This window comes from Staurois parvus, unplaced genomic scaffold (genome assembly GCF_062004578.1).
Source record: "Staurois parvus isolate SC_StPar_1 unplaced genomic scaffold, SC_StPar_1.0 ptg002404l, whole genome shotgun sequence".
Taxonomy (NCBI): Eukaryota; Metazoa; Chordata; class Amphibia; order Anura; family Ranidae; genus Staurois; species Staurois parvus.
This window is the reverse complement of record NW_028320200.1, coordinates 181,858-203,963: the sequence shown is the minus strand read 5'-3', so window position 1 is coordinate 203,963 and position 22,106 is coordinate 181,858. Positions and strand designations below refer to the sequence as shown.

The 22,106-nt window shown below is 50.3% G+C and overlaps 23 non-coding genes across 23 annotated transcripts; 10 read left to right on the top strand and 13 right to left on the bottom strand.

Moving 5' to 3' along the window:
• Positions 1–1,028: 1,028 nt before the first annotated feature.
• Positions 1,029–1,100, bottom strand: TRNAG-UCC (transfer RNA glycine (anticodon UCC)). The gene has a single exon. It is a non-coding gene; the product is annotated as a tRNA-Gly (tRNA).
• Positions 1,101–1,366: 266 nt separating this feature from the next.
• Positions 1,367–1,439, bottom strand: TRNAK-CUU (transfer RNA lysine (anticodon CUU)). The gene has a single exon. It is a non-coding gene; the product is annotated as a tRNA-Lys (tRNA).
• A 380-nt stretch (positions 1,440–1,819) lies between these two features.
• On the top strand, positions 1,820–1,906 carry TRNAY-GUA (transfer RNA tyrosine (anticodon GUA)). Its single transcript is given in 2 exon segments — positions 1,820–1,856; positions 1,871–1,906. It is a non-coding gene; the product is annotated as a tRNA-Tyr (tRNA).
• A 2,597-nt stretch (positions 1,907–4,503) lies between these two features.
• TRNAG-UCC (transfer RNA glycine (anticodon UCC)) lies at positions 4,504–4,575 on the bottom strand. Its single transcript has one exon. It is a non-coding gene; the product is annotated as a tRNA-Gly (tRNA).
• A 265-nt stretch (positions 4,576–4,840) lies between these two features.
• TRNAK-CUU (transfer RNA lysine (anticodon CUU)) lies at positions 4,841–4,913 on the bottom strand. The gene has a single exon. It is a non-coding gene; the product is annotated as a tRNA-Lys (tRNA).
• Positions 4,914–5,293: 380 nt separating this feature from the next.
• TRNAY-GUA (transfer RNA tyrosine (anticodon GUA)) lies at positions 5,294–5,380 on the top strand. Its single transcript is given in 2 exon segments — positions 5,294–5,330; positions 5,345–5,380. It is a non-coding gene; the product is annotated as a tRNA-Tyr (tRNA).
• Positions 5,381–5,522: 142 nt separating this feature from the next.
• On the top strand, positions 5,523–5,596 carry TRNAN-GUU (transfer RNA asparagine (anticodon GUU)). The gene has a single exon. It is a non-coding gene; the product is annotated as a tRNA-Asn (tRNA).
• Positions 5,597–7,977: 2,381 nt separating this feature from the next.
• On the bottom strand, positions 7,978–8,049 carry TRNAG-UCC (transfer RNA glycine (anticodon UCC)). Its single transcript has one exon. It is a non-coding gene; the product is annotated as a tRNA-Gly (tRNA).
• A 266-nt stretch (positions 8,050–8,315) lies between these two features.
• Positions 8,316–8,388, bottom strand: TRNAK-CUU (transfer RNA lysine (anticodon CUU)). Its single transcript has one exon. It is a non-coding gene; the product is annotated as a tRNA-Lys (tRNA).
• Positions 8,389–8,768: 380 nt separating this feature from the next.
• On the top strand, positions 8,769–8,855 carry TRNAY-GUA (transfer RNA tyrosine (anticodon GUA)). Its single transcript is given in 2 exon segments — positions 8,769–8,805; positions 8,820–8,855. It is a non-coding gene; the product is annotated as a tRNA-Tyr (tRNA).
• Positions 8,856–8,997: 142 nt separating this feature from the next.
• On the top strand, positions 8,998–9,071 carry TRNAN-GUU (transfer RNA asparagine (anticodon GUU)). The gene has a single exon. It is a non-coding gene; the product is annotated as a tRNA-Asn (tRNA).
• A 2,381-nt stretch (positions 9,072–11,452) lies between these two features.
• On the bottom strand, positions 11,453–11,524 carry TRNAG-UCC (transfer RNA glycine (anticodon UCC)). The gene has a single exon. It is a non-coding gene; the product is annotated as a tRNA-Gly (tRNA).
• Positions 11,525–11,789: 265 nt separating this feature from the next.
• On the bottom strand, positions 11,790–11,862 carry TRNAK-CUU (transfer RNA lysine (anticodon CUU)). Its single transcript has one exon. It is a non-coding gene; the product is annotated as a tRNA-Lys (tRNA).
• Positions 11,863–12,242: 380 nt separating this feature from the next.
• Positions 12,243–12,329, top strand: TRNAY-GUA (transfer RNA tyrosine (anticodon GUA)). The gene is given in 2 exon segments: positions 12,243–12,279; positions 12,294–12,329. It is a non-coding gene; the product is annotated as a tRNA-Tyr (tRNA).
• A 142-nt stretch (positions 12,330–12,471) lies between these two features.
• On the top strand, positions 12,472–12,545 carry TRNAN-GUU (transfer RNA asparagine (anticodon GUU)). Its single transcript has one exon. It is a non-coding gene; the product is annotated as a tRNA-Asn (tRNA).
• Positions 12,546–14,927: 2,382 nt separating this feature from the next.
• TRNAG-UCC (transfer RNA glycine (anticodon UCC)) lies at positions 14,928–14,999 on the bottom strand. Its single transcript has one exon. It is a non-coding gene; the product is annotated as a tRNA-Gly (tRNA).
• A 266-nt stretch (positions 15,000–15,265) lies between these two features.
• On the bottom strand, positions 15,266–15,338 carry TRNAK-CUU (transfer RNA lysine (anticodon CUU)). The gene has a single exon. It is a non-coding gene; the product is annotated as a tRNA-Lys (tRNA).
• Positions 15,339–15,718: 380 nt separating this feature from the next.
• Positions 15,719–15,805, top strand: TRNAY-GUA (transfer RNA tyrosine (anticodon GUA)). Its single transcript is given in 2 exon segments — positions 15,719–15,755; positions 15,770–15,805. It is a non-coding gene; the product is annotated as a tRNA-Tyr (tRNA).
• A 2,598-nt stretch (positions 15,806–18,403) lies between these two features.
• Positions 18,404–18,475, bottom strand: TRNAG-UCC (transfer RNA glycine (anticodon UCC)). Its single transcript has one exon. It is a non-coding gene; the product is annotated as a tRNA-Gly (tRNA).
• Positions 18,476–18,741: 266 nt separating this feature from the next.
• Positions 18,742–18,814, bottom strand: TRNAK-CUU (transfer RNA lysine (anticodon CUU)). The gene has a single exon. It is a non-coding gene; the product is annotated as a tRNA-Lys (tRNA).
• Positions 18,815–19,194: 380 nt separating this feature from the next.
• TRNAY-GUA (transfer RNA tyrosine (anticodon GUA)) lies at positions 19,195–19,281 on the top strand. Its single transcript is given in 2 exon segments — positions 19,195–19,231; positions 19,246–19,281. It is a non-coding gene; the product is annotated as a tRNA-Tyr (tRNA).
• A 142-nt stretch (positions 19,282–19,423) lies between these two features.
• TRNAN-GUU (transfer RNA asparagine (anticodon GUU)) lies at positions 19,424–19,497 on the top strand. The gene has a single exon. It is a non-coding gene; the product is annotated as a tRNA-Asn (tRNA).
• A 2,381-nt stretch (positions 19,498–21,878) lies between these two features.
• TRNAG-UCC (transfer RNA glycine (anticodon UCC)) lies at positions 21,879–21,950 on the bottom strand. Its single transcript has one exon. It is a non-coding gene; the product is annotated as a tRNA-Gly (tRNA).
• Between the last annotated feature and the right edge of the window lie 156 nt (positions 21,951–22,106).

The window sequence follows — 22,106 nt, the reverse complement described above, 5'->3', positions numbered from 1 at the left end:
AAACCGGGGCAAACATGCCAGCGTCCCTGGCAAGGGTGCCGTTACATCTGTGTTCTTTTGTCTTTAGACTCTTTTTGTTGCTACCATGTCAGCCGGATATTGCAGAGTCCTAAGAAGCCCCAGCTTGTGTTCCAGTGGGTGGTGTGAGTCAAAGGGCAGATAACGGTCTGTGTGGGTAGGTTTCCCGGAGACCTCCCTGCCCAAGTCAGCCCCTTCCTTGCCTTGCAAGACGCCGTCCAAAAGGGGTCATTTGCTATTCAGTGCCTCTTCCCGTGTACACTTGATGTATTGGTCCACTGACTTGATGCGTTCACTAAAAGCTTGTGTTTCTGATGCTCTAATCTTGACCCAAGTATAATCCACATGCCTTAACAAACGACTTGGTCTTTTCCCCGTGGAACAATTCAAGTCTCTCTTGTCCAGCTGCTCCATGCACAGGTTAGCTACAATGGGAAACACAAGTGATCCCATGGCAGCGGCGTGTTTCTGTCTGTAAAAGTCATTGGGGTACTTGAAATGGGCTTGCTTGAGTCAAAGGGCCAGCAATGAATGCACTTGGTCAAGCTTTAGTTCTTTTTGGCTGTCAAGAGTCTTCCCTCATTGCAGAGGTTTCCCACAATGTCAATAGCCTGCGCAAAGTGTATCCAAGTGAAAAGGCCTATGACATCATGGGACATGCTTGTTTCTTCTGGCTCCGACTTCAGTCTCCATTCCTTGTTGAGAAATTCTTTAGCATTCTTCAAAATGCTGCCAGTTATCTTGCCAGTTGAGGGTGTTGGAATGGTAGCCAGCTACTTAGCAATGCTGTGTGTGTGCCAGAGTTGATTGTTTGTGAATGAGTGTTTGAAATGGCTGAACCTTGTCCCTGGATAATGCTGTACTCCTTGAGCGAGTTAAAGCATGAGGCCGGAGCCTGTTGGGATGCGGCGGAATCTTTGCACTGTTGTCACTAAGGCAAGACAACTTAGGAGCTTTCTTGAAGGAGCTTTGGCCCTGTGGTGTTTTGTCAAGGGCGCAAAGAAGAAGACTGCGTTGGCCGGGAATCGAACCCGGGTCAACTGCTTGGAAGGCAGCTATGCTCACCACTATACCACCAACGCAAGGCTGTGCAGCAAGCATGCTGCTGGCTGTGTAGAACTAAGGCCACCCATGACATTGACTCCACAGACCCCCTGCTGCGCAAGGTCCATTTGCTGCCGGTACCAAGTCACCTCTAGGAGGATGAGCTAGAAATATTTCCCCATTGGTGGAGAGAAAGGAAGCCAAGCCACTAGATATGGTAAAGGTGTGATTGTGCAGTGCGCTTGAAGGAACTGGAGATACTGACACCTTTTGCAAAGGCCTTTGACTCGGCCAAAAAAAGGCACGCCCAACGTGGGGCTCGAACCCACGACCCTGAGATTAAGAGTCTCATGCTCTACCGACTGAGCTAGCTGGGCTACCGTACTCTGCTGCTTTGAGGCCTCTTACAGCTAGCAGGCTCTGACCACTCTTTCCTAGCTTTCGCCACAATTCCTTTGGCTAAACTCAATGTGCTTCCAAGTACTATTCTGCTCACTTGCTGTCCGGGCACAGGGTACATCACCATTTTTGACGGGACTTTGGAGGATCCCAACAAAATGCGCTGGCTCTTTACTAACCCTTTTCTCTCTGTGCAATACGTCAAGCCGTAGCCTCCCACGTAACGTCTGCCTAGGCATCTGCCCTTATCGGCCGAGGCGGCATCAAGCAAGACCTCAACCTAGAAGGTCAAATGCAAAGTGTTCAGCACTGGCTTTGCATTTGCAGGGGTCAAGTGCTACCCCACCCATCCGACTTCCCTTCGATAGCTCAGCTGGTAGAGCGGAGGACTGTAGTAGATAAAGTAGCAATCCTTAGGTCGCTGGTTCAATTCCGGCTCGAAGGAAGGGCTTTTTAGCCCGCGTCACTTCCTTTTAGAAAGAAGGCAATCCCTCAGCTCTACAAATGTGCAATTGGGAAGCTTTTTAGGCACCTTGAGTTGATCTTTCATTTCTCCTTCGGGCCAGTTCAAGCACGCTCCGTGTGTGGTCTCTGTGGCGCAATCGGTTAGCGTGTTCGGCTGTTAACCGAAAGGTTGGTGGTTCTAGCCCACCCAGGGACGCTCACCTTTTCTCATTACCTTAGCCGGGACCGCTGCCAAGTCTGACACCCACCTAGGAAGACAAAGCGTGTCCTTTGGCTCGCCTCACACGGCTGCCAATTGATCCTTCACTGACCACATTCCTTGAAAACGGACTAGTAATATGTCGCATTCAATTGGTCTACTTCTGGAATGTTGAAGATCTTTCGTAGTTTAGTCAAGCCACCTCTTCGCAGGAACAAACCCCAGCGTTTCTATTCACACCTGAAGAGGCCTTAGACCAATTACCATGGAATGTGTCCATGTTGATTGTCCAGGAACAGGAGGGGAGGTGTGAGAATTGTGGAGGCGCCCTTTTTCAAGTTACATCATCCCCTTGTTGGGTGTCAGGAAGCCTGCATAGCTAATAGTGCCTAGATTGACCTGGCTAAAGGCGTCAATTGATGTCAAATGGCCTGGAGAGAGGTGTTAATAATGTGGAAGACAGATAGTGTGGATGGACAAGCTCGTGTCCCAGTGTATTGCTGGCCTTGAAGTACACAGGGATGCGATGTTTCTTAAAGATCCTTCTGACTTTTTCCGACACTCCAGTTCCATACGGGATGACTATATTTCTCCAAGTGTTCTGCTTCTCCCCAGTTTGTTTTCCTGAGCTTGCGGAGGTTTTAACCAAGACCCAGTCTGGGTAGCCACAAGCTTTCAAAGCCCTCCTGAGATGTCACGGTAGCACCCTCCTAGTCATGTGCTAGGATTTGTATAGTTGGCCTCTGCTTACCAGAGAGGCTGTCAGGTCAATTCAGTGTGGTATTCTGCTTAACAGATTGCTGCGATGGATTAGTCGGGTCTGCTGATGATTCTCTGATGTTGTTTGAGTTTGTCAGAGTTCTTCCCGCCTTCGGGAAGCTGTGAGAGCTTTCCAGAACATGGGTGGGGGCTAGGCAAACGAACAGCATGAATATGGATGCAGCCCTGGCCATTTGCAAGGGGGGGCATTCCAGTGGCATGCTGGGAGTGGCATGTATGTTCTGCCAGCACATGGGCTCAGCCTCTTTCCTGGGAGAGGGCCGAACAGCTGGGCTGGAGGCAGGCTGCCTCGCCTGCCGCAGGCTGCTATGCGGCCCCAGGTGGGTGGACCTGAGGGCCTGAAGCCAGTCAGGACGTCAATACCGCTTAACTAAGAGATCAGCTAGATGTCCTCAGTGTGAAAAGTTCTAATTTTGGAGTATCCCACTACAATTCCCTGTCCCCAGCTCTACAGGAAAACTCCAAAAACAAACATCCCCAAGTCCGGTGATTGAAGACAAGGAGCGTTTGCGCGTGTGTGCATGTGGCTGAAGAAATACAGTGTGCCTGGCTGCGGGGCGAAGTAAAGGGAAACCGGGGCAAACATGCCAGCGTCCCTGGCAAGGGTGCCGTTACATCTGTGTTCTTTTGTCTTTAGACTCTTTTTGTTGCTACCATGTCAGCCGGATATTGCAGAGTCCTAAGAAGCCCCAGCTTGTGTTCCAGTGGGTGGTGTGAGTCAAAGGGCAGATAACGGTCTGTGTGGGTAGGTTTCCCGGAGACCTCCCTGCCCAAGTCAGCCCCTTCCTTGCCTTGCAAGACGCCGTCCAAAAGGGGTCATTTGCTATTCAGTGCCTCTTCCCGTGTACACTTGATGTATTGGTCCACTGACTTGATGCGTTCACTAAAAGCTTGTGTTTCTGATGCTCTAATCTTGACCCAAGTATAATCCACATGCCTTAACAAACGACTTGGTCTTTTCCCCGTGGAACAATTCAAGTCTCTCTTGTCCAGCTGCTCCATGCACAGGTTAGCTACAATGGGAAACACAAGTGATCCCATGGCAGCGGCGTGTTTCTGTCTGTAAAAGTCATTGGGGTACTTGAAATGGGCTTGCTTGAGTCAAAGGGCCAGCAATGAATGCACTTGGTCAAGCTTTAGTTCTTTTTGGCTGTCAAGAGTCTTCCCTCATTGCAGAGGTTTCCCACAATGTCAATAGCCTGCGCAAAGTGTATCCAAGTGAAAAGGCCTATGACATCATGGGACATGCTTGTTTCTTCTGGCTCCGACTTCAGTCTCCATTCCTTGTTGAGAAATTCTTTAGCATTCTTCAAAATGCTGCCAGTTATCTTGCCAGTTGAGGGTGTTGGAATGGTAGCCAGCTACTTAGCAATGCTGTGTGTGTGCCAGAGTTGATTGTTTGTGAATGAGTGTTTGAAATGGCTGAACCTTGTCCCTGGATAATGCTGTACTCCTTGAGCGAGTTAAAGCATGAGGCCGGAGCCTGTTGGGATGCGGCGGAATCTTTGCACTGTTGTCACTAAGGCAAGACAACTTAGGAGCTTTCTTGAAGGAGCTTTGGCCCTGTGGTGTTTTGTCAAGGGCGCAAAGAAGAAGACTGCGTTGGCCGGGAATCGAACCCGGGTCAACTGCTTGGAAGGCAGCTATGCTCACCACTATACCACCAACGCAAGGCTGTGCAGCTAGCATGCTGCTGGCTGTGTAGAACTAAGGCCACCCATGACATTGACTCCACAGACCCCCTGCTGCGCAAGGTCCATTTGCTGCCGTACCAAGTCACCTCTAGGAGGATGAGCTAGAAATATTTCCCCATTGGTGGAGAGAAAGGAAGCCAAGCCACTAGATATGGTAAAGGTGTGATTGTGCAGTGCGCTTGAAGGAACTGGAGATACTGACACCTTTTGCAAAGGCCTTTGACTCGGCCAAAAAAAGGCACGCCCAACGTGGGGCTCGAACCCACGACCCTGAGATTAAGAGTCTCATGCTCTACCGACTGAGCTAGCCGGGCTACTGCACGCTGCTGCTTTGAGGCCTCTTACAGCTAGCAGGCTCTGACCACTCTTTCCTAGCTTTCGCCACAATTCCTTTGGCTAAACTCAATGTGCTTCCAAGTACTATTCTGCTCACTTGCTGTCAGGGCACAGGGTACATCACCATTTTTGACGGGACTTTGGAGGATCCCAACAAAATGCGCTGGCTCTTTACTAACCCTTTTCTCTCTGTGCAATACGTCAAGCCGTAGCCTCCCACGTAACGTCTGCCTAGGCATCTGCCCTTATCGGCCGAGGCGGCATCAAGCAAGACCTCAACCTAGAAGGTCAAATGCAAAGTGTTCAGCACTGGCTTTGCATTTGCAGGGGTCACGTGTTACCTCACCCATCCGACTTCCCTTCGATAGCTCAGCTGGTAGAGCGGAGGACTGTAGTAGGTAAAGTAGCAATCCTTAGGTCGCTGGTTCAATTCCGGCTCGAAGGAAGGGCTTTTTAGCCCGCGTCACTTCCTTTTAGAAAGAAGGCAATCCCTCAGCTCTGCAAATGTGCAATTGGGAAGCTTTTTAGGCACCTTGAGTTGATCTTTCATTTCTCCTTCGGGCCAGTTCAAGCACGCTCTGTGTGTGGTCTCTGTGGTGCAATCGGTTAGCGCGTTCGGCTGTTAACCGAAAGGTTGGTGGTTCGAGCCCACCCAGGGACGCTCACCTTTTCTCATTACCTTAGCCGGGACCGCTGCCAAGTCTGACACCCACCTAGGAAGACAAAGCGTGTCCTTTGGCTCGCCTCACACGGCTGCCAATTGATCCTTCACTGACCACATTCCTTGAAAACGGACTAGTAATATGTCGCATTCAATTGGTCTACTTCTGGAATGTTGAAGATCTTTCGTAGTTTAGTCAAGCCACCTCTTCGCAGGAACAAACCCCAGCGTTTCTATTCACACCTGAAGAGGCCTTAGACCAATTACCATGGAATGTGTCCATGTTGATTGTCCAGGAACAGGAGGGGAGGTGTGAGAATTGTGGAGGCGCCCTTTTTCAAGTTACATCATCCCCTTGTTGGGTGTCAGGAAGCCTGCATAGCTAATAGTGCCTAGATTGACCTGGCTAAAGGCGTCAATTGATGTCAAATGGCCTGGAGAGAGGTGTTAATAATGTGGAAGACAGATAGTGTGGATGGACAAGCTCCTGTCCCAGTGTATTGCTGGCCTTGAAGTACACAGGGATGCGATGTTTCTTAAAGATCCTTCTGACTTTTTCCGACACTCCAGTTCCATACGGGATGACTATATTTCTCCAAGTGTTCTGCTTCTCCCCAGTTTGTTTTCCTGAGCTTGCGGAGGTTTTAACCAAGACCCAGTTTGGGTAGCCACAAGCTTTCAAAGCCCTCCTGAGATGTCACGGTAGCACCCTCCTAGTCATGTGCTAGGATTTGTATAGTTGGCCTCTGCTTACCAGAGAGGCTGTCAGGTCAATTCAGTGTGGTATTCTGCTTAACAAATTGCTGCGATGGATTAGTCGGGTCTGCTGATGATTCTCTGATGTTGTTTGAGTTTGTCAGAGTTCTTCCCGCCTTCGGGAAGCTGTGAGAGCTTTCCAGAACATGGGTGGGGGCTAGGCAAACGAACAGCATGAATATGGATGCAGCCCTGGCCATTTGCAAGGGGGGGCATTCCAGTGGCATGCTGGGAGTGGCATGTATGTTCTGCCAGCACATGGGCTCAGCCTCTTTCCTGGGAGAGGGCCGAACAGCTGGGCTGGAGGCAGGCTGCCTCGCCTGGCGCAGGCTGCTATGCGGCCCCAGGTGGGTGGACCTGAGGGCCTGAAGCCAGTCAGGACGTCAATACCGCTTAACTAAGAGATCAGCTAGATGTCCTCAGTGTGAAAAGTTCTAATTTTGGAGTATCCCACTACAATTCCCTGTCCCCAGCTCTACAGGAAAACTCCAAAAACAAACATCCCCAAGTCCGGTGATTGAAGACAAGGAGCGTTTGCGCGTGTGTGTATGTGGCTGAAGAAATACAGTGTGCCTGGCTGCGGGGCGAAGTAAAGGGAAACCGGGGCAAACATGCCAGCGTCCCTGGCAAGGGTGCCGTTACATCTGTGTTCTTTTGTCTTTAGACTCTTTTTGTTGCTACCATGTCAGCCGGATATTGCAGAGTCCTAAGAAGCCCCAGCTTGTGTTCCAGTGGGTGGTGTGAGTCAAAGGGCAGATAACGGTCTGTGTGGGTAGGTTTCCCGGAGACCTCCCTGCCCAAGTCAGCCCCTTCCTTGCCTTGCAAGACGCCGTCCAAAAGGGGTCATTTGCTATTCAGTGCCTCTTCCCGTGTACACTTGATGTATTGGTCCACTGACTTGATGCGTTCACTAAAAGCTTGTGTTTCTGATGCTCTAATCTTGACCCAAGTATAATCCACATGCCTTAACAAACGACTTGGTCTTTTCCCCGTGGAACAATTCAAGTCTCTCTTGTCCAGCTGCTCCATGCACAGGTTAGCTACAATGGGAAACACAAGTGATCCCATGGCAGCGGCGTGTTTCTGTCTGTAAAAGTCATTGGGGTACTTGAAATGGGCTTGCTTGAGTCAAAGGGCCAGCAATGAATGCACTTGGTCAAGCTTTAGTTCTTTTTGGCTGTCAAGAGTCTTCCCTCATTGCAGAGGTTTCCCACAATGTCAATAGCCTGCGCAAAGTGTATCCAAGTGAAAAGGCCTATGACATCATGGGACATGCTTGTTTCTTCTGGCTCCGACTTCAGTCTCCATTCCTTGTTGAGAAATTCTTTAGCATTCTTCAAAATGCTGCCAGTTATCTTGCCAGTTGAGGGTGTTGGAATGGTAGCCAGCTACTTAGCAATGCTGTGTGTGTGCCAGAGTTGATTGTTTGTGAATGAGTGTTTGAAATGGCTGAACCTTGTCCCTGGATAATGCTGTACTCCTTGAGCGAGTTAAAGCATGAGGCCGGAGCCTGTTGGGATGCGGCGGAATCTTTGCACTGTTGTCACTAAGGCAAGACAACTTAGGAGCTTTCTTGAAGGAGCTTTGGCCCTGTGGTGTTTTGTCAAGGGCGCAAAGAAGAAGACTGCGTTGGCCGGGAATCGAACCCGGGTCAACTGCTTGGAAGGCAGCTATGCTCACCACTATACCACCAACGCAAGGCTGTGCAGCAAGCATGCTGCTGGCTGTGTAGAACTAAGGCCACCCATGACATTGACTCCACAGACCCCCTGCTGCGCAAGGTCCATTTGCTGCCGGTACCAAGTCACCTCTAGGAGGATGAGCTAGAAATATTTCCCCATTGGTGGAGAGAAAGGAAGCCAAGCCACTAGATATGGTAAAGGTGTGATTGTGCAGTGCGCTTGAAGGAACTGGAGATACTGACACCTTTTGCAAAGGCCTTTGACTCGGCCAAAAAAAGGCACGCCCAACGTGGGGCTCGAACCCACGACCCTGAGATTAAGAGTCTCATGCTCTACCGACTGAGCTAGCCGGGCTACCGCACTCTGCTGCTTTGAGGCCTCTTACAGCTAGCAGGCTCTGACCACTCTTTCCTAGCTTTCGCCACAATTCCTTTGGCTAAACTCAATGTGCTTCCAAGTACTATTCTGCTCACTTGCTGTCAGGGCACAGGGTACATCACCATTTTTGACGGGACTTTGGAGGATCCCAACAAAATGCGCTGGCTCTTTACTAACCCTTTTCTCTCTGTGCAATACGTCAAGCCGTAGCCTCCCACGTAACGTCTGCCTAGGCATCTGCCCTTATCGGCCGAGGCGGCATCAAGCAAGACCTCAACCTAGAAGGTCAAATGCAAAGTGTTCAGCACTGGCTTTGCATTTGCAGGGGTCACGTGTTACCCCACCCATCCGACTTCCCTTCGATAGCTCAGCTGGTAGAGCGGAGGACTGTAGTAGATAAAGTAGCAATCCTTAGGTCGCTGGTTCAATTCCGGCTCGAAGGAAGGGCTTTTTAGCCCGCGTCACTTCCTTTTAGAAAGAAGGCAATCCCTCAGCTCTACAAATGTGCAATTGGGAAGCTTTTTAGGCACCTTGAGTTGATCTTTCATTTCTCCTTCGGGCCAGTTCAAGCACGCTCCGTGTGTGGTCTCTGTGGCGCAATCGGTTAGCGCGTTCGGCTGTTAACCGAAAGGTTGGTGGTTCGAGCCCACCCAGGGACGCTCACCTTTTCTCATTACCTTAGCCGGGACCGCTGCCAAGTCTGACACCCACCTAGGAAGACAAAGCGTGTCCTTTGGCTCGCCTCACACGGCTGCCAATTGATCCTTCACTGACCACATTCCTTGAAAACGGACTAGTAATATGTCGCATTCAATTGGTCTACTTCTGGAATGTTGAAGATCTTTCGTAGTTTAGTCAAGCCACCTCTTCGCAGGAACAAACCCCAGCGTTTCTATTCACACCTGAAGAGGCCTTAGACCAATTACCATGGAATGTGTCCATGTTGATTGTCCAGGAACAGGAGGGGAGGTGTGAGAATTGTGGAGGCGCCCTTTTTCAAGTTACATCATCCCCTTGTTGGGTGTCAGGAAGCCTGCATAGCTAATAGTGCCTAGATTGACCTGGCTAAAGGCGTCAATTGATGTCAAATGGCCTGGAGAGAGGTGTTAATAATGTGGAAGACAGATAGTGTGGATGGACAAGCTCGTGTCCCAGTGTATTGCTGGCCTTGAAGTACACAGGGATGCGATGTTTCTTAAAGTTCCTTCTGACTTTTTCCGACACTCCAGTTCCATACGGGATGACTATATTTCTCCAAGTGTTCTGCTTCTCCCCAGTTTGTTTTCCTGAGCTTGCGGAGGTTTTAACCAAGACCCAGTCTTGGTAGCCACAAGCTTTCAAAGCCCTCCTGAGATGTCACGGTAGCACCCTCCTAGTCATGTGCTAGGATTTGTATAGTTGGCCTCTGCTTACCAGAGAGGCTGTCAGGTCAATTCAGTGTGGTATTCTGCTTAACAGATTGCTGCGATGGATTAGTCGGGTCTGCTGATGATTCTCTGATGTTGTTTGAGTTTGTCAGAGTTCTTCCCGCCTTCGGGAAGCTGTGAGAGCTTTCCAGAACATGGGTGGGGGCTAGGCAAACGAACAGCATGAATATGGATGCAGCCCTTGGCCATTTGCAAGGGGGGGCATTCCAGTGGCATGCTGGGAGTGGCATGTATGTTCTGCCAGCACATGGGCTCAGCCTCTTTCCTGGGAGAGGGCCGAACAGCTGGGCTGGAGGCAGGCTGCCTCGCCTGGCGCAGGCTGCTATGCGGCCCCAGGTGGGTGGACCTGAGGGCCTGAAGCCAGTCAGGACGTCAATACCGCTTAACTAAGAGATCAGCTAGATGTCCTCAGTGTGAAAAGTTCTAATTTTGGAGTATCCCACTACAATTCCCTGTCCCCAGCTCTACAGGAAAACTCCAAAAACAAACATCCCCAAGTCCGGTGATTGAAGACAAGGAGCGTTTGCGCGTGTGTGTATGTGGCTGAAGAAATACAGTGTGCCTGGCTGCGGGGCGAAGTAAAGGGAAACCGGGGCAAACATGCCAGCGTCCCTGGCAAGGGTGCCGTTACATCTGTGTTCTTTTGTCTTTAGACTCTTTTTGTTGCTACCATGTCAGCCGGATATTGCAGAGTCCTAAGAAGCCCCAGCTTGTGTTCCAGTGGGTGGTGTGAGTCAAAGGGCAGATAACAGTCTGTGTGGGTAGGTTTCCCGGAGACCTCCCTGCCCAAGTCAGCCCCTTCCTTGCCTTGCAAGACGCCGTCCAAAAGGGGTCATTTGCTATTCAGTGCCTCTTCCCGTGTACACTTGATGTATTGGTCCACTGACTTGATGCGTTCACTAAAAGCTTGTGTTTCTGATGCTCTAATCTTGACCCAAGTATAATCCACATGCCTTAACAAACGACTTGGTCTTTTCCCCGTGGAACAATTCAAGTCTCTCTTGTCCAGCTGCTCCATGCACAGGTTAGCTACAATGGGAAACACAAGTGATCCCATGGCAGCGGCGTGTTTCTGTCTGTAAAAGTCATTGGGGTACTTGAAATGGGCTTGCTTGAGTCAAAGGCCAGCAATGAATGCACTTGGTCAAGCTTTAGTTCTTTTTGGCTGTCAAGAGTCTTCCCTCATTGCAGAGGTTTCCCACAATGTCAATAGCCTGCGCAAAGTGTATCCAAGTGAAAAGGCCTATGACATCATGGGACATGCTTGTTTCTTCTGGCTCCGACTTCAGTCTCCATTCCTTGTTGAGAAATTCTTTAGCATTCTTCAAAATGCTGCCAGTTATCTTGCCAGTTGAGGGTGTTGGAATGGTAGCCAGCTACTTAGCAATGCTGTGTGTGTGCCAGAGTTGATTGTTTGTGAATGAGTGTTTGAAATGGCTGAACCTTGTCCCTGGATAATGCTGTACTCCTTGAGCGAGTTAAAGCATGAGGCCGGAGCCTGTTGGGATGCGGCGGAATCTTTGCACTGTTGTCACTAAGGCAAGACAACTTAGGAGCTTTCTTGAAGGAGCTTTGGCCCTGTGGTGTTTTGTCAAGGGCGCAAAGAAGAAGACTGCGTTGGCCGGGAATCGAACCCGGGTCAACTGCTTGGAAGGCAGCTATGCTCACCACTATACCACCAACGCAAGGCTGTGCAGCGAGCATGCTGCTGGCTGTGTAGAACTAAGGCCACCCATGACATTGACTCCACAGACCCCCTGCTGCGCAAGGTCCATTTGCTGCCGTACCAATTCACCTCTAGGAGGATGAGCTAGAAATATTTCCCCATTGGTGGAGAGAAAGGAAGCCAAGCCACTAGATATGGTAAAGGTGTGATTGTGCAGTGCGCTTGAAGGAACTGGAGATACTGACACCTTTTGCAAAGGCCTTTGACTCGGCCAAAAAAAGGCATGCCCAACGTGGGGCTCGAACCCACGACCCTGAGATTAAGAGTCTCATGCTCTACCGACTGAGCTAGCCGGGCTACCGCACTCTGCTGCTTTGAGGCCTCTTACAGCTAGCAGGCTCTGACCACTCTTTCCTAGCTTTCGCCACAATTCCTTTGGCTAAACTCAATGTGCTTCCAAGTACTATTCTGCTCACTTGCTGTCAGGGCACAGGGTACATCACCATTTTTGACGGGACTTTGGAGGATCCCAACAAAATGCGCTGGCTCTTTACTAACCCTTTTCTCTCTGTGCAATACGTCAAGCCGTAGCCTCCCACGTAACGTCTGCCCAGGCATCTGCCCTTATCGGCCGAGGCGGCATCAAGCAAGACCTCAACCTAGAAGGTCAAATGCAAAGTGTTCAGCACTGGCTTTGCATTTGCAGGGGCCACGTGTTACCCCACCCATCCGACTTCCCTTCGATAGCTCAGCTGGTAGAGCGGAGGACTGTAGTAGATAAAGTAGCAATCCTTAGGTCGCTGGTTCAATTCCGGCTCGAAGGAAGGGCTTTTTAGCCCGCGTCACTTCCTTTTAGAAAGAAGGCAATCCCTCAGCTCTACAAATGTGCAATTGGGAAGCTTTTTAGGCACCTTGAGTTGATCTTTCATTTCTCCTTCGGGCCAGTTCAAGCACGCTCCGTGTGTGGTCTCTGTGGCGCAATCGGTTAGCGCGTTCGGCTGTTAACCGAAAGGTTGGTGGTTCGAGCCCACCCAGGGACGCTCACCTTTTCTCATTACCTTAGCCGGGACCGCTGCCAAGTCTGACACCCACCTAGGAAGACAAAGCGCGTCCTTTGGCTCGCCTCACACGGCTGCCAATTGATCCTTCACTGACCACATTCCTTGAAAACGGACTAGTAATATGTCGCATTCAATTGGTCTACTTCTGGAATGTTGAAGATCTTTCGTAGTTTAGTCAAGCCACCTCTTCGCAGGAACAAACCCCAGCGTTTCTATTCACACCTGAAGAGGCCTTAGACCAATTACCATGGAATGTGTCCATGTTGATTGTCCAGGAACAGGAGGGGAGGTGTGAGAATTGTGGAGGCGCCCTTTTTCAAGTTACATCATCCCCTTGTTGGGTGTCAGGAAGCCTGCATAGCTAATAGTGCCTAGATTGACCTGGCTAAAGGCGTCAATTGATGTCAAATGGCCTGGAGAGAGGTGTTAATAATGTGGAAGACAGATAGTGTGGATGGACAAGCTCGTGTCCCAGTGTATTGCTGGCCTTGAAGTACACAGGGATGCGATGTTTCTTAAAGATCCTTCTGACTTTTTCCGACACTCCAGTTCCATACGGGATGACTATATTTCTCCAAGTGTTCTGCTTCTCCCCAGTTTGTTTTCCTGAGCTTGCGGAGGTTTTAACCAAGACCCAGTCTGGGTAGCCACAAGCTTTCAAAGCCCTCCTGAGATGTCACGGTAGCACCCTCCTAGTCATGTGCTAGGATTTGTATAGTTGGCCTCTGCTTACCAGAGAGGCTGTCAGGTCAATTCAGTGTGGTATTCTGCTTAACAGATTGCTGCGATGGATTAGTCGGGTCTGCTGATGATTCTCTGATGTTGTTTGAGTTTGTCAGAGTTCTTCCCGCCTTCGGGAAGCTGTGAGAGCTTTCCAGAACATGGGTGGGGGCTAGGCAAACGAACAGCATGAATATGGATGCAGCCCTGGCCATTTGCAAGGGGGGGGCATTCCAGTGGCATGCTGGGAGTGGCATGTATGTTCTGCCAGCACATGGGCTCAGCCTCTTTCCTGGGAGAGGGCCGAACAGCTGGGCTGGAGGCAGGCTGCCTCGCCTGGCGCAGGCTGCTATGCGGCCCCAGGTGGGTGGACCTGAGGGCCTGAAGCCAGTCAGGACGTCAATACCGCTTAACTAAGAGATCAGCTAGATGTCCTCAGTGTGAAAAGTTCTAATTTTGGAGTATCCCACTACAATTCCCTGTCCCCAGCTCTACAGGAAAACTCCAAAAACAAACATCCCCAAGTCCGGTGATTGAAGACAAGGAGCGTTTGCGCGTGTGTGTATGTGGCTGAAGAAATACAGTGTGCCTGGCTGCGGGGCGAAGTAAAGGGAAACCGGGGCAAACATGCCAGCGTCCCTGGCAAGGGTGCCGTTACATCTGTGTTCTTTTGTCTTTAGACTCTTTTTGTTGCTACCATGTCAGCCGGATATTGCAGAGTCCTAAGAAGCCCCAGCTTGTGTTCCAGTGGGTGGTGTGAGTCAAAGGGCAGATAACGGTCTGTGTGGGTAGGTTTCCCGGAGACCTCCCTGCCCAAGTCAGCCCCTTCCTTGCCTTGCAAGACGCCGTCCAAAAGGGGTCATTTGCTATTCAGTGCCTCTTCCCGTGTACACTTGATGTATTGGTCCACTGACTTGATGCGTTCACTAAAAGCTTGTGTTTCTGATGCTCTAATCTTGACCCAAGTATAATCCACATGCCTTAACAAACGACTTGGTCTTTTCCCCGTGGAACAATTCAAGTCTCTCTTGTCCAGCTGCTCCATGCACAGGTTAGCTACAATGGGAAACACAAGTGATCCCATGGCAGCGGCGTGTTTCTGTCTGTAAAAGTCATTGGGGTACTTGAAATGGGCTTGCTTGAGTCAAAGGGCCAGCAATGAATGCACTTGGTCAAGCTTTAGTTCTTTTTGGCTGTCAAGAGTCTTCCCTCATTGCAGAGGTTTCCCACAATGTCAATAGCCTGCGCAAAGTGTATCCAAGTGAAAAGGCCTATGACATCATGGGACATGCTTGTTTCTTCTGGCTCCGACTTCAGTCTCCATTCCTTGTTGAGAAATTCTTTAGCATTCTTCAAAATGCTGCCAGTTATCTTGCCAGTTGAGGGTGTTGGAATGGTAGCCAGCTACTTAGCAATGCTGTGTGTGTGCCAGAGTTGATTGTTTGTGAATGAGTGTTTGAAATGGCTGAACCTTGTCCCTGGATAATGCTGTACTCCTTGAGCGAGTTAAAGCATGAGGCCGGAGCCTGTTGGGATGCGGCGGAATCTTTGCACTGTTGTCACTAAGGCAAGACAACTTAGGAGCTTTCTTGAAGGAGCTTTGGCCCTGTGGTGTTTTGTCAAGGGCGCAAAGAAGAAGACTGCGTTGGCCGGGAATCGAACCCGGGTCAACTGCTTGGAAGGCAGCTATGCTCACCACTATACCACCAACGCAAGGCTGTGCAGCAAGCATGCTGCTGGCTGTGTAGAACTAAGGCCACCCATGACATTGACTCCACAGACCCCCTGCTGCGCAAGGTCCATTTGCTGCCGGTACCAAGTCACCTCTAGGAGGATGAGCTAGAAATATTTCCCCATTGGTGGAGAGAAAGGAAGCCAAGCCACTAGATATGGTAAAGGTGTGATTGTGCAGTGCGCTTGAAGGAACTGGAGATACTGACACCTTTTGCAAAGGCCTTTGACTCGGCCAAAAAAAGGCACGCCCAACGTGGGGCTCGAACCCACGACCCTGAGATTAAGAGTCTCATGCTCTACCGACTGAGCTAGCCGGGCTACCGCACTCTGCTGCTTTGAGGCCTCTTACAGCTAGCAGGCTCTGACCACTCTTTCCTAGCTTTCGCCACAATTCCTTTGGCTAAACTCAATGTGCTTCCAAGTACTATTCTGCTCACTTGCTGTCAGGGCACAGGGTACATCACCATTTTTGACGGGACTTTGGAGGATCCCAACAAAATGCGCTGGCTCTTTACTAACCCTTTTCTCTCTGTGCAATACGTCAAGCCGTAGCCTCCCACGTAACGTCTGCCTAGGCATCTGCCCTTATCGGCCGAGGCGGCATCAAGCAAGACCTCAACCTAGAAGGTCAAATGCAAAGTGTTCAGCACTGGCTTTGCATTTGCAGGGGTCACGTGTTACCCCACCCATCCGACTTCCCTTCGATAGCTCAGCTGGTAGAGCGGAGGACTGTAGTAGATAAAGTAGCAATCCTTAGGTCGCTGGTTCAATTCCGGCTCGAAGGAAGGGCTTTTTAGCCCGCGTCACTTCCTTTTAGAAAGAAGGCAATCCCTCAGCTCTACAAATGTGCAATTGGGAAGCTTTTTAGGCACCTTGAGTTGATCTTTCATTTCTCCTTCGGGCCAGTTCAAGCACGCTCCGTGTGTGGTCTCTGTGGCGCAATCAGTTAGCGCGTTCGGCTGTTAACCGAAAGGTTGGTGGTTCGAGCCCACCCAGGGACGCTCACCTTTTCTCATTACCTTAGCCGGGACCGCTGCCAAGTCTGACACCCACCTAGGAAGACAAAGCGTGTCCTTTGGCTCGCCTCACACGGCTGCCAATTGATCCTTCACTGACCACATTCCTTGAAAACGGACTAGTAATATGTCGCATTCAATTGGTCTACTTCTGGAATGTTGAAGATCTTTCGTAGTTTAGTCAAGCCACCTCTTCGCAGGAACAAACCCCAGCGTTTCTATTCACACCTGAAGAGGCCTTAGACCAATTACCATGGAATGTGTCCATGTTGATTGTCCAGGAACAGGAGGGGAGGTGTGAGAATTGTGGAGGCGCCCTTTTTCAAGTTACATCATCCCCTTGTTGGGTGTCAGGAAGCCTGCATAGCTAATAGTGCCTAGATTGACCTGGCTAAAGGCGTCAATTGATGTCAAATGGCCTGGAGAGAGGTGTTAATAATGTGGAAGACAGATAGTGTGGATGGACAAGCTCGTGTCCCAGTGTATTGCTGGCCTTGAAGTACACAGGGATGCGATGTTTCTTAAAGATCCTTCTGACTTTTTCCGACACTCCAGTTCCATACGGGATGACTATATTTCTCCAAGTGTTCTGCTTCTCCCCAGTTTGTTTTCCTGAGCTTGCGGAGGTTTTAACCAAGACCCAGTCTGGGTAGCCACAAGCTTTCAAAGCCCTCCTGAGATGTCACGGTAGCACCCTCCTAGTCATGTGCTAGGATTTGTATAGTTGGCCTCTGCTTACCAGAGAGGCTGTCAGGTCAATTCAGTGTGGTATTCTGCTTAACAGATTGCTGCGATGGATTAGTCGGGTCTGCTGATGATTCTCTGATGTTGTTTGAGTTTGTCAGAGTTCTTCCCGCCTTCGGGAAGCTGTGAGAGCTTTCCAGAACATGGGTGGGGGCTAGGCAAACGAACAGCATGAATATGGATGCAGCCCTGGCCATTTGCAAGGGGGGGGCATTCCAGTGGCATGCTGGGAGTGGCATGTATGTTCTGCCAGCACATGGGCTCAGCCTCTTTCCTGGGAGAGGGCCGAACAGCTGGGCTGGAGGCAGGCTGCCTCGCCTGGCGCAGGCTGCTATGCGGCCCCAGGTGGGTGGACCTGAGGGCCTGAAGCCAGTCAGGACGTCAATACCGCTTAACTAAGAGATCAGCTAGATGTCCTCAGTGTGAAAAGTTCTAATTTTGGAGTATCCCACTACAATTCCCTGTCCCCAGCTCTACAGGAAAACTCCAAAAACAAACATCCCCAAGTCCGGTGATTGAAGACAAGGAGCGTTTGCGCGTGTGTGTATGTGGCTGAAGAAATACAGTGTGCCTGGCTGCGGGGCGAAGTAAAGGGAAACCGGGGCAAACATGCCAGCGTCCCTGGCAAGGGTGCCGTTACATCTGTGTTCTTTTGTCTTTAGACTCTTTTTGTTGCTACCATGTCAGCCGGATATTGCAGAGTCCTAAGAAGCCCCAGCTTGTGTTCCAGTGGGTGGTGTGAGTCAAAGGGCAGATAACGGTCTGTGTGGGTAGGTTTCCCGGAGACCTCCCTGCCCAAGTCAGCCCCTTCCTTGCCTTGCAAGACGCCGTCCAAAAGGGGTCATTTGCTATTCAGTGCCTCTTCCCGTGTACACTTGATGTATTGGTCCACTGACTTGATGCGTTCACTAAAAGCTTGTGTTTCTGATGCTCTAATCTTGACCCAAGTATAATCCACATGCCTTAACAAACGACTTGGTCTTTTCCCCGTGGAACAATTCAAGTCTCTCTTGTCCAGCTGCTCCATGCACAGGTTAGCTACAATGGGAAACACAAGTGATCCCATGGCAGCGGCGTGTTTCTGTCTGTAAAAGTCATTGGGGTACTTGAAATGGGCTTGCTTGAGTCAAAGGGCCAGCAATGAATGCACTTGGTCAAGCTTTAGTTCTTTTTGGCTGTCAAGAGTCTTCCCTCATTGCAGAGGTTTCCCACAATGTCAATAGCCTGCGCAAAGTGTATCCAAGTGAAAAGGCCTATGACATCATGGGACATGCTTGTTTCTTCTGGCTCCGACTTCAGTCTCCATTCCTTGTTGAGAAATTCTTTAGCATTCTTCAAAATGCTGCCAGTTATCTTGCCAGTTGAGGGTGTTGGAATGGTAGCCAGCTACTTAGCAATGCTGTGTGTGTGCCAGAGTTGATTGTTTGTGAATGAGTGTTTGAAATGGCTGAACCTTGTCCCTGGATAATGCTGTACTCCTTGAGCGAGTTAAAGCATGAGGCCGGAGCCTGTTGGGATGCGGCGGAATCTTTGCACTGTTGTCACTAAGGCAAGACAACTTAGGAGCTTTCTTGAAGGAGCTTTGGCCCTGTGGTGTTTTGTCAAGGGCGCAAAGAAGAAGACTGCGTTGGCCGGGAATCGAACCCGGGTCAACTGCTTGGAAGGCAGCTATGCTCACCACTATACCACCAACGCAAGGCTGTGCAGCAAGCATGCTGCTGGCTGTGTAGAACTAAGGCCACCCATGACATTGACTCCACAGACCCCCTGCTGCGCAAGGTCCATTTGCTGCCGGTACCAAGTCACCTCTAGGAGGATGAGCTAGAAATATTTCCCCATTGGTGGAGAGAAAGGAAGCCAAGCCACTAGATATGGTAAAGGTGTGATTGTGCAGTGCGCTTGAAGGAACTGGAGATACTGACACCTTTTGCAAAGGCCTTTGACTCGGCCAAAAAAAGGCACGCCCAACGTGGGGCTCGAACCCACGACCCTGAGATTAAGAGTCTCATGCTCTACCGACTGAGCTAGCCGGGCTACCGCACTCTGCTGCTTTGAGGCCTCTTACAGCTAGCAGGCTCTGACCACTCTTTCCTAGCTTTCGCCACAATTCCTTTGGCTAAACTCAATGTGCTTCCAAGTACTATTCTGCTCACTTGCTGTCAGGGCACAGGGTACATCACCATTTTTGACGGGACTTTGGAGGATCCCAACAAAATGCGCTGGCTCTTTACTAACCCTTTTCTCTCTGTGCAATACGTCAAGCCGTAGCCTCCCACGTAACGTCTGCCTAGGCATCTGCCCTTATCGGCCGAGGCGGCATCAAGCAAGACCTCAACCTAGAAGGTCAAATGCAAAGTGTTCAGCACTGGCTTTGCATTTGCAGGGGTCACGTGTTACCCCACCCATCCGACTTCCCTTCGATAGCTCAGCTGGTAGAGCGGAGGACTGTAGTAGATAAAGTAGCAATCCTTAGGTCGCTGGTTCAATTCCGGCTCGAAGGAAGGGCTTTTTAGCCCGCGTCACTTCCTTTTAGAAAGAAGGCAATCCCTCAGCTCTACAAATGTGCAATTGGGAAGCTTTTTAGGCACCTTGAGTTGATCTTTCATTTCTCCTTCGGGCCAGTTCAAGCACGCTCCGTGTGTGGTCTCTGTGGCGCAATCGGTTAGCGCGTTCGGCTGTTAACCGAAAGGTTGGTGGTTCGAGCCCACCCAGGGACGCTCACCTTTTCTCATTACCTTAGCCGGGACCGCTGCCAAGTCTGACACCCACCTAGGAAGACAAAGCGTGTCCTTTGGCTCGCCTCACACGGCTGCCAATTGATCCTTCACTGACCACATTCCTTGAAAACGGACTAGTAATATGTCGCATTCAATTGGTCTACTTCTGGAATGTTGAAGATCTTTCGTAGTTTAGTCAAGCCACCTCTTCGCAGGAACAAACCCCAGCGTTTCTATTCACACCTGAAGAGGCCTTAGACCAATTACCATGGAATGTGTCCATGTTGATTGTCCAGGAACAGGAGGGGAGGTGTGAGAATTGTGGAGGCGCCCTTTTTCAAGTTACATCATCCCCTTGTTGGGTGTCAGGAAGCCTGCATAGCTAATAGTGCCTAGATTGACCTGGCTAAAGGCGTCAATTGATGTCAAATGGCCTGGAGAGAGGTGTTAATAATGTGGAAGACAGATAGTGTGGATGGACAAGCTCGTGTCCCAGTGTATTGCTGGCCTTGAAGTACACAGGGATGCGATGTTTCTTAAAGATCCTTCTGACTTTTTCCGACACTCCAGTTCCATACGGGATGACTATATTTCTCCAAGTGTTCTGCTTCTCCCCAGTTTGTTTTCCTGAGCTTGCGGAGGTTTTAACCAAGACCCAGTCTGGGTAGCCACAAGCTTTCAAAGCCCTCCTGAGATGTCACGGTAGCACCCTCCTAGTCATGTGCTAGGATTTGTATAGTTGGCCTCTGCTTACCAGAGAGGCTGTCAGGTCAATTCAGTGTGGTATTCTGCTTAACAGATTGCTGCGATGGATTAGTCGGGTCTGCTGATGATTCTCTGATGTTGTTTGAGTTTGTCAGAGTTCTTCCCGCCTTCGGGAAGCTGTGAGAGCTTTCCAGAACATGGGTGGGGGCTAGGCAAACGAACAGCATGAATATGGATGCAGCCCTGGCCATTTGCAAGGGGGGGCATTCCAGTGGCATGCTGGGAGTGGCATGTATGTTCTGCCAGCACATGGGCTCAGCCTCTTTCCTGGGAGAGGGCCGAACAGCTGGGCTGGAGGCAGGCTGCCTCGCCTGGCGCAGGCTGCTATGCGGCCCCAGGTGGGTGGACCTGAGGGCCTGAAGCCAGTCAGGACGTCAATACCGCTTAACTAAGAGATCAGCTAGATGTCCTCAGTGTGAAAAGTTCTAATTTTGGAGTATCCCACTACAATTCCCTGTCCCCAGCTCTACAGGAAAACTCCAAAAACAAACATCCCCAAGTCCGGTGATTGAAGACAAGGAGCGTTTGCGCGTGTGTGTATGTGGCTGAAGAAATACAGTGTGCCTGGCTGCGGGGCGAAGTAAAGGGAAACCGGGGCAAACATGCCAGCGTCCCTGGCAAGGGTGCCGTTACATCTGTGTTCTTTTGTCTTTAGACTCTTTTTGTTGCTACCATGTCAGCCGGATATTGCAGAGTCCTAAGAAGCCCCAGCTTGTGTTCCAGTGGGTGGTGTGAGTCAAAGGGCAGATAACGGTCTGTGTGGGTAGGTTTCCCGGAGACCTCCCTGCCCAAGTCAGCCCCTTCCTTGCCTTGTAAGACGCCGTCCAAAAGGGGTCATTTGCTATTCAGTGCCTCTTCCCGTGTACACTTGATGTATTGGTCCACTGACTTGATGCGTTCACTAAAAGCTTGTGTTTCTGATGCTCTAATCTTGACCCAAGTATAATCCACATGCCTTAACAAACGACTTGGTCTTTTCCCCGTGGAACAATTCAAGTCTCTCTTGTCCAGCTGCTCCATGCACAGGTTAGCTACAATGGGAAATACAAGTGATCCCATGGCAGCGGCGTGTTTCTGTCTGTAAAAGTCTTTGGGGTACTTGAAATGGGCTTGCTTGAGTCAAAGGGCAAGCAATGAATGCACTTGGTCAAGCTTTAGTTCTTTTTGGCTGTCAAGAGTCTTTCCTTATTGCAGAGGTTTCCCACAATGTCAATAGCCTGCGCAAAGTGTATCCAAGTGAAAAGGCCTATGACATCATGGGACATGCTTGTTTCTTCTGGCTCCGACTTCAGTCTCCATTCCTTGTTGAGAAATTCTTTAGCATTCTTCAAAATGCTGCCAGTTATCTTGCCAGTTGAGGGTGTTGGAATGGTAGCCAGCTACTTAGCAATGCTGTGTGTGTGCCAGAGTTGATTGTTTGTGAATGAGTGTTTGAAATGGCTGAACCTTGTCCCTGGATAATGCTGTACTCCTTGAGCGAGTTAAAGCGTGAGGCCGGAGCCTGTTGGGATGCGGCGGAATCTTTGCACTGTTGTCACTAAGGCAAGACAACTTAGGAGCTTTCTTGAAGGAGCTTTGGCCCTGTGGTGTTTTGTCAAGGGCGCAAAGAAGAAGACTGCGTTGGCCGGGAATCGAACCCGGGTCAACTGCTTGGAAGGCAGCTATGCTCACCACTATACCACCAACGCAAGGCTGTGCAGCAAGCATGCTGCTGGCTGTGTAGAACTAAGGCCACCCATGACATTGACTCCACAGACCCCCTGCTGCGCAAGCTCCATTTGCTGCCGTACCAAGTCACCTCTAGGAGGATGAGCTAGAAATATTTCCCCATTGGTGGAGAGAAA